The following is a 9,214-nucleotide window of genomic DNA, read 5'->3' on the forward strand; positions in this document are numbered from 1 at the left end:
TCCGATGGGGTGACACCAAATTAGCAGAGCAGCTCTGCTATTCTGGTGTCAAACCCTTCGGATGGTGTCACCCAGTGCGGCACGCCTCCAGTGACGGTTCTAGGGGCGGGCTAACAGGGCAGTCGCCCAGAGCGCCGGCCCCTAGAGGGCGCCACTGATTCCCCAGGAGGGCAAAGAAAAAAAAACCCAGCGCCAGTCCCCCCCTTGTTGATATTTGTTATCAGCGGGCACCCGGCTCCCTCTCTGCAGCGGCAGTCGAAGCTCACTCCAGAGCTCCGGCTCCCACATAGAGCACTATGGGAGGGACATCCTGACATCATGAAGTCTCTCCCATAGAACCGTGGAACCGGAGCTCACTCCTGAGCTCCAGCTCCAACAGAGAGCACTATGGAAGGGACGTCATGACATCTCTCCCATAGATCCGTGGTGGTGCCGCGGTCGGATCAGATGGCAGCGGACGCAGGAGCGGGGCCTAAGGTAAGTATTATGTTTGTATTTTCCATTTTTCAGAAGGGAGACATGGGGCTTTACTACTGGGGGCATGTCTATAAGGTGGCATTACTACTGGGGGCACTACTACAGGGGGCACTAATGGGGGCATTCCTACTGTGGGCACTACTATAGGGGGCATTCCTACTGTGGGCACTTCTATAGAGGGCATTATTACTGGGGGCACTACTAATGTGGGCACTACTATAGGGAGCACCACTATTGGGTGCATTACCAATGGAGGCACTAATATAGGGTACTTTACCAATGGGGGCATTAACACTGTGGGGACTACTGAGAGCACTGCATGGGGGGCACCAATACTGGGGCCATTGTGTAAGAGACACCACTGCTGTGAGCATTCTATAAGGGGCACCACTACTGTGGGCATTGTATTAGGGGAACTACTACTCAGTACTGTGGACCTTGTGTATAAGGGGCACTAATTTGAGCATTGTGTAAAAGGGGCACCACTGTGTGTCATAACATGAATAAAGGACTAATGTGTGGCATAATTTGAATTGGGGATTCTGGGCCTGATTCAGAGCCGGACGCTATTTGCGGACACTCGTTCATAAAAAGGGGCTGGCTATTTAAATTGAGCGCTTGCTCTTTGCGGTCTGTTGACGCCTCTATGTCTGAGCAAGCGTCTGAAACATGCGCTCGCTATTTTGTAAAGACGCCCCCTGGCCGCTCGCATCATACGTCATCTCCGCTATTTATTAGATTAATCGAGTACATCGAAAGGCGTATGAACTGCTCGCAATTCTTGTGGTAGCATTTTCCTACTGCAATCATGCGAGCAGTTCAGGCTAAAAGACAACCAAGTGACGTGGTCGATGACGCTGCTTTGTCAATTATGCACACCCTTAAAACGCCCGTTTCGACCGTCTGGCATGCCTGCGTTCGGATCTCCACTCCCCGTTTTCAAGCACCTTCCACTGTTACCACCCACAAGCGCCTCATCCTGTCACTCAAATTAGCAGGCATTCGCTATTTTGCGAGCGCACGATTTCCGACCGCACTGACTGGTTAGCGCATGCGCATTACAACCCATACGCATGCGCAGATGTGCGAACATCGCTCGGAGCGAACGAGCGCCCGCTTACGAGCAGCTCTGAATCAGGCCCACTGTATTTTAGAGGGCATTAATGTGTGTGGCACAATGTATTATACAGGGCATTACTGCGTGTGGCATAATGTGTTATACAAATTCTTACTGCGTGTGGCATAATGTATTTTACAGGGCATTACTGCATGTGGTATAATGTGTTATAAAAGCCATTACTGCATGTGGCATAATGTGTTATACAGGGCATTACTGCATGTGGCATAATGTGTTTATAAAGGACATTACTGCATGTGGCATAATGTGTTTATAAAGGGCATTACTGTGTAAGGCGCATTACTGCACATGGCAATTAATCGCCACAAGGGGAGAGCTTGAGGGGAAGCCCATCACCTTCGTAAGTGCTTGGCACGCCCCACAGTGTGATGAATTGGGGGATGATCCGCAAGGACACACCCCCTTTCCGGAAGCACGTGCATTTTCAGCGCAAACAGAGGAACATCTTAGAAAAAAAGTTGGCAACTGTGAACTTTCGTCCTAAGCTCCACAATGTCTAGAACCGGCCCTGCCCGCATCCCCCTTGTGATGCCAGTGTATGTGATAAACACTAAAGAAAGAAGTGAGTATAGTGAAGCCGTGTAGGTGGCTGTTGTTTTGTGTTTATGTGCAGGTACCGCTATCCGGATCATTTGTCCATTGCCCAAATTATTTATGCCAAAATCCTTGTTGGTCAAGGGAAATGGCAAGTGTACCTGACCCCCCTCTGTGGGTTCCAAGAGTCAAATTTGTTGACCAAGGATATTTTCCCCCTGCACAACTACAGCTACTTAGTCAAAATAACAAAATCTGGTGCCTGTGCCAGCTTTACTGCCCTATTCATGCCAAAATCCTTGTTGGTCAAGTGAAATGGCAAGTGGGAGATATGTACCAGACCACCCTCTGTGGGTTTCAAGTGTAACATTTGATGACCGAAGCTAGTTAACCCCTGCACAACTACAGCTTCTTATTCAAAATGAGATAATCTGGTGCCTGTACCCGCTTTACTGCCCTATTCATGCCAAAATCCTTGTTGGTCAAGTGAAATGGCAAGTGGGTCATATGTACCAGACCACCCTCTGTTGGTTTCAAGTGTAAAATGTGATGAACGAAGCTAGTTAACTCCTGCACAACTACAGCTTCTTATTCAAATGACAAATTATGGAGCCTGTGCCTGCTTTACTGCCCTATTCATGCCAAAATCCTTGTTGGTCAAGGTAAATGACAAGTGGGTCATATGTACCAAACAACCCTCTGTGGGTTTCAAGTGTAACATTTGATGACCGAAGCTAGCTAACCCCTGCACAACTACAGCTTCTTATTCAAAATGAGATAATCTGGTGCCTGTACCCGCTTTACTGCCCTATTCATGCCAAAATCCTTGTTGGTCAAGTGAAATGGCAAGTGGGTCATATGTACCAGACCACCCTCTGTTGGTTTCAAGTGTAAAATGTGATGAACGAAGCTAGTTAACTCCTGCACAACTACAGCTTCTTATTCAAATGACAAATTATGGAGCCTGTGCCCGCTTTACTGCCCTATTCATGCCAAAATCCTTGTTGGTCAAGGTAAATGACAAGTGGGTCATATGTACCAGACCACCCACTGTGGGTTTCATGTGTAACATTTGATGACCGAAGCTAATTAACCCCTGCACAACTACAGCTTCTTATTCAAAATGAGATAATCTGGTGCCTGTGCCCGCTTTACTGCACTATTCATGCCAAAATCCTTGTTGGTCAAGGCAAATGACAAGTGGGTCATATGTACCAGACCAACCTCTGTGGGTTTCAAGTGTAACATTTGATGACCGAAGCTAGTTAACCCCTGCACAACTACAGCTTATTATTCAAAATGACAAATTATGGAGCCTGTGCCAGCTTTACTGCCCTATTCATGCCAAAATCCTTGTTGGTCAAGGGAAATGACAAGTGGATCATATGTACCAGACCACCCTCTGTGGGTTTCAAGTGTAACATTTGAGGACCGAAGCTAGTTAACCCCTGCACAACTACAGCTTCTTATTCAAAATGACAAAATGTGGTGCCTGTGCCCGCTTTACTGCCCTATTCATGCCAAAATCCTTATTGTGCCAGGAAAATTATAATTGTAAACTGTGTAAGGGATACAATTCTTTGTTTACATAGTGTTAGTTTAGTGATCTAACTTTATTCAAATGTTTTAATGTAACATTTTCTGAATAAGAAATGAATAAGAAGCTGGCCGAATAAGAAGCCAACTTCAGCCTCTTGTTTCATACATCATTTAATAACTGGCTGAACTAAAATATGAGTCTATCAATTGTTCAAAAAGATAATACATAATCTTATAGGTATCACATCATATGGTATTATAGGTTATGTAACCAGTATGAAGACATGCATATAATATAATTGATACAATACCAATGAGACTCACAAATAAAGTGCCAGATAATCTTTATTGAGACATTATAGGGGAAAGTAGATGTGCTGCATTCATTTTAAACAACAATTTTATTTCTTTTGTGACACAGACTATATTATTTTAACAAATGTTTGCTGTTTTCTTACTATATCAAGATATTAATTAACAAATAATAAAGGTTGTGTTTTAATACACAGTGCACCACACTGGACATTTTCACCTCTTCCTTTGCTTCTTGTATACTTATCATACGTGTCCGTGGTAACACCCCTCATGTAAGAACTCTAGATTGTAGGGTCTACAATACCAGGGTTTTCATTTCCATTATAGAGAAGTAACATATGATTTCTTGTGTGACTGTATATGATTTTAAATTTGGAATTACAATTTGTTTTAATCAATTTGAAAGCAACTGTGAAAATCATTGTAAATATTGTTCGATAATCTGATATGCTCTTCCTTGCCCATTTGACTGTGGGTGGAAAGAAGATGTTACAAGCATGGAATCATGATTTTGCAATAAAAAAAAACATTGATAGGAGGGATTTGAACCTGGATCATTCTACTCTGTGAACCTTTCATCCTGCTGGTTGAGCCACAACAGGACTGTTTATACACTGTTTAGTATGTTTAATACTTCAACTTTCAGAGCTGTCCCTGCTACTTCCCGTTCACAACCAATCACTTCATGCTGTGGGCATTTAAGGGAGGAAGTGAGTACACTTAGTAGCTGGTAATATTACTTGCTTCCTGCAACTAAATAGTCTCTGTGTTAGTCTCTTTCTGACTCTTTTGGACAGGATTGTCCTCATATTGTTGATCTTCTGTCTTCCTGACCTCCACCTGATTTCTGGATTTCCCTTTACCTGCTGCTTGCCCCAAACTTGGACTATGCGTTGATTATTTAAACTTCTCCAATCGTTGACTGCTTGCACCATCAGCTAACATCCTGGTTTCTCTCCTAACTCCTGCTGCCATGTTCTGTGTTTATATGAGGGGGCTGCAACCTGTGTAGTGTAGCAGTGAAGCCCATTTACAGGGTTCACTGAAGAACACCTGCTCTACTTTAGACTCCATGCCCTTGGAAGAAATGATGCCAACCGAGCTGACACATTTGCTGAGCCATCTACCAGGTTAGTTGTTCATAAAAGAAGACACATTAATATTTACCCTAAGAGTGTTGCAGATCTTTTTCCAGAACTTGGAAAATAACTTAATATTTCTCAAATTACTTATCTCATGGTTTGTTCAGCAGTGAAAATTAACAATCAATGTAAGATGACCTGCTCCTGGTTGTCATCCTTTTAGAAGGAGGTAAGTCAAAATCGATAGAATTGACCTCCAAGGACAAGATGGCATCAGAAAATCATGATATAATATTATTTTTCATTTAAAAAAATGGCCACAAGAAATCGTGTTTTATTTATTCCAAAACATAAAGCAGAAGTAAGAACTAATATTTACACCTCCACAAGTGTTAAATAAAGGTAATGAAATTAGGTCCAATAACTATTGTGGAACATTAAATGAACATATACAAAAGGATGTTTGAGAAAAGGCTCACTATCATACCCATCTTTCAGAATCCTTAAAAACAGTAAAAGTTTCTTTTTAACTGGCTAAACAGTCTTCAGTTTACTTGTAGATACCTTGTGGCTTGTGACACTAAAGCAAGATGTTACTCAGTGGGATACATGCTGATTGTATATACTGTAGATGCAGTGGACAGGATTCATATTACTGTACACAAACAAAATACATATTTACACAATAGTAGCAACCCCATCTGACAACATTTAGGTGATGTACAATGAACATATTCATTCTGTAATTGTATAATACGTCCTATACATACATACACTACCGTTCAAAAGTTTGGGGTCACTTAGAAATTTCCTTATTTTTGAAAGCAAAGCAATGTTTTTTTCAATGAAGATAACATTAAATTAATCAGAAATACACTCTATACATTGTTAATCTGGTAAATGACTATACTAGCTGCAAACGTCTTGTTTTTAAAGGAATATTTACATATGTGTATAGAGGCCCATTTCCAGCAACCATCACATGTGCAATTATGTTAGCACAGCTGAAAACGGGTTTTGCTCATTAGAGAAACTATAAAACTGGCCTTCCTTTGAGCTAGTTGAGTATCTGGAGCATCACATTTGTGGGTTTGATTATACTCTCCAAATGGCCAGAAAAAGAGAACTTTCATGTGATACTCAACAGACAGTCTGTTCTTGTTCTTAGAAATGAAGGCTATTCCAATGCGAGAAATTGCCAAAAACTGAACATTTCCTACTACAGTGTGTACTACTCCCTTCAGAGAACAGCATAAACAGGCTCTAACCAGAGTAGAAAGAGAAGTGGGAGGCCCCGGTGCACAACTGTGCAAGAAGACAAGTACATTAGAGTCTCTAGTTTGAGAAATAGATGCCTCACAAGTCCTCAACTGGCAGCTTCATTAAATGGTACCCGCAAAATGCAAGTGTCAATGTCTACAGTGAAGAGGCGACTCTGGGATGCTGAGTTAGGCAGAGTGGCAAAGAAAAAGCCATATGAGACTGGCCGATAAAAGGAAAAGATTAATATGAGCAAAAGAATCCAGACATTGGACAGAGTAAGATTGGAAAAAGTGTTATGGACAGAAAAATCATAGTTTGAGGTGTTTGGATCACACAGAAGAACATTTGTGAGATGTAGAACATGTGAAAAGATGCTGGAAGAGTGCCTGACACCATCTGTCGAGCATGTGGAGGTAATGTGATGGTCTGGGGTCTGATTTGGTGCTGGTAAAGTGGGAGATTTGTACAAGGTAAAAGGGATTTTGAATAACAAAGGCTATCACTCCATTAAGCAAAGTCATATCAAACCCTGTAGAAAGCGCTTGATTGAAGCCAATTTCCACCTCCAATAGGGCAATGACCCAAAGCACACCTCCAAATTATGCAAGAACTATTAAGGGAAGGGAAGAAGTAGGCAGCTGGTATTGTGGTAAGGAAAATAACCCAATCAAGAGAAATTCAGGTGCTGGTAAGAGTCGTTTTTCTAAAGCAGCTACTACAAACTGGAGTAGTCACCTCCAGTACACATCACAAAGAGAAAAATATATACAAAATAGCAGTGCTGATTTTATCAGTAAATGACAAATGTAACAGTTATAAGTGCAATCAGATAGAATTGGCTAAAACATATGTTTAATAAATTAAAAAAATAAATAATAAGTACATACATATAAATTGACTACAATAAAAATGGTACCAACTAGACTCCAGGAACCCTCAGGTGGAATTATAAAATATTGTGCACAGTAATTGGTAAAACCATTGGGGCTTGTTCCAGTTCAAAACACTGGACTAATGGAGACCAAACAATAACAGTCTACAGTTCCTTGGATGGTAAAAATGGAGGAAAATGTCCCATATACACATGAAGACTTGAGATGCTTGAAATATAAATAATATATCCTCACCAGTGATGTGTTGTGCCTATAATGAGGCCTCGTCCACTCTTTCCGGAGGTAAATTACAAGGATGTAGATTTTGAAATCAGGGCTCTGTTGTCAACGGATCCAGTGCTGGTTCAAGTGGTTCTGGAGATGTATATGGTTGGGCTCTGATGTGTTTTGCTGCTATTAAGCAGCTTTGTGAAAGGTGGCTATCCCTCTCCCCTATTCAGGATTATATACCCTACTTAATGAACAACTGATGGCACCTGTGTTCGTAATTAGTCAAATAAAATACATTGTTCTACATAAAAACACAAATTCATGATTCATTAATATATACATATATATCTAGACTCTGAAGGCAGACTTACTTGTAAGGATTAATAGTATAATTAGATCGGGGAATGGAAGTGTACATTAATCTCCTTTATTCCTCTGCTTCCCATGCCGCAATAGTATTCCCGGTCTTTGGAACACATGGGCGATCACATGACCCTGGTAAACACACTTGCGTGATTCATTTTAACCTGAGATTAGAACCTGACTGGAAACATTCTCTGCCCATCAGAACTCCTGTGGGCAGGAACCTGCTTCTTACATTCTTCCTGGAGCCGCGATCATTGCAGAGTATAAATAATCAGCGCGGCTTCCTGGTTTGCGGTTCACTGGACACTTCTGGTGCTGTGAACCGCAAATGATTACATCATATCCTGTCAGGGAATCCCATACCACTTATAATTATATAACCTTATCATATAAAGTTTACAGAAAGGCAGTACAATAAAGATTCATATGTTAGTATCTCTTATCAAAGGAGAGGAGAAATATATAGAAAAACTATATCAAGCTGGTTTCTATAGATATTGCAAATAAAATTCTGGTTGGCATAGTAACCATTTGTTATTTAAAGCCACAGTAATGTTCTAAGATGTTTTGTTTCTATATGTATTAACTTGTTCTCATACAATGGATAGCAATAACTAAATACATCGTAGCACTAGATAATATTTTGAGTCCTTAAATTAATGTTAGGACACTCATGTTCATCATAATGTATAGTGATAAGATGACACCCAAAGGAATAAAATTGTTTGAAGATACATTCTCTTCTAATAAATAGTATAGGATCATATAGCATCATATATCAAATGGTAAGAGGAACAATTGGTATTCTGTCTGTATGGAGTGGCTAGCGCAGTCACCAGATCTCAACCCCATTGAGCTGTTGTGGGAGCAGCTTGACCGTATGGTACGCAAGAAGTGCCCATCAAGCCAATCCAACTTGTGGGAGGTGCTTCAGGAAGTGTGGGGTGAACTTTCTTCAGATTACCTTAACAAATTAACAGCTAGAGTGCCAAAGGTCTGCAATGCTGTAATTGCTGCAAAAGGAGCATTCTTTGAGTAAAGCAAAGTTTGAAAGACAAAATTATCATTTCAAATACAAATCATTATTTCTAACCTTGCCAATGTCTTGACTATATGTTCTATTCATTTTGCATCTCATTTGATAAATAAAAGTCAGTTTTCATGTAAAAAAATTAAATTGTCTGGGTGACCCCAAACTTTTGAACGGTAGTGTACATACATACATACATACATGGTTAACAGTACAATACAAACGATGCTAAACACTATTTGGACAAGAAGAGGTATTTAATGGGCTAAAATCCTTTTCTCCAGGTCCTGACACTCTTATATCATCACAGTTTGTATGAAATTCTAAAGTTAATGCAAATGAAGAATAAAGTGTACCTTGTCTGTCT

The 9,214-nt window shown here is 40.8% G+C and overlaps 1 long non-coding RNA gene across 1 annotated transcript in view; it reads right to left on the reverse strand.

Annotated features, from left to right (window-relative positions):
- Positions 1-7,710, reverse strand: part of LOC148507763 (uncharacterized) — a 51,876-nt gene extending 44,166 nt beyond the window's left edge. Inside the window, exon 1 of the long non-coding RNA XR_015869668.1 lies at positions 7,476-7,710. This is a non-coding gene — a long non-coding RNA (uncharacterized LOC148507763). The remainder of the gene's footprint in view (positions 1-7,475) is intronic.
- Positions 7,711-9,214: the final 1,504 nt, after the last annotated feature.

This window comes from Taudactylus pleione, unplaced genomic scaffold (assembly GCF_031769625.1).
Source record: "Taudactylus pleione unplaced genomic scaffold, aTauple2 ptg000386l, whole genome shotgun sequence".
NCBI lineage: Eukaryota > Metazoa > Chordata > Amphibia > Anura > Myobatrachidae > Taudactylus > Taudactylus pleione.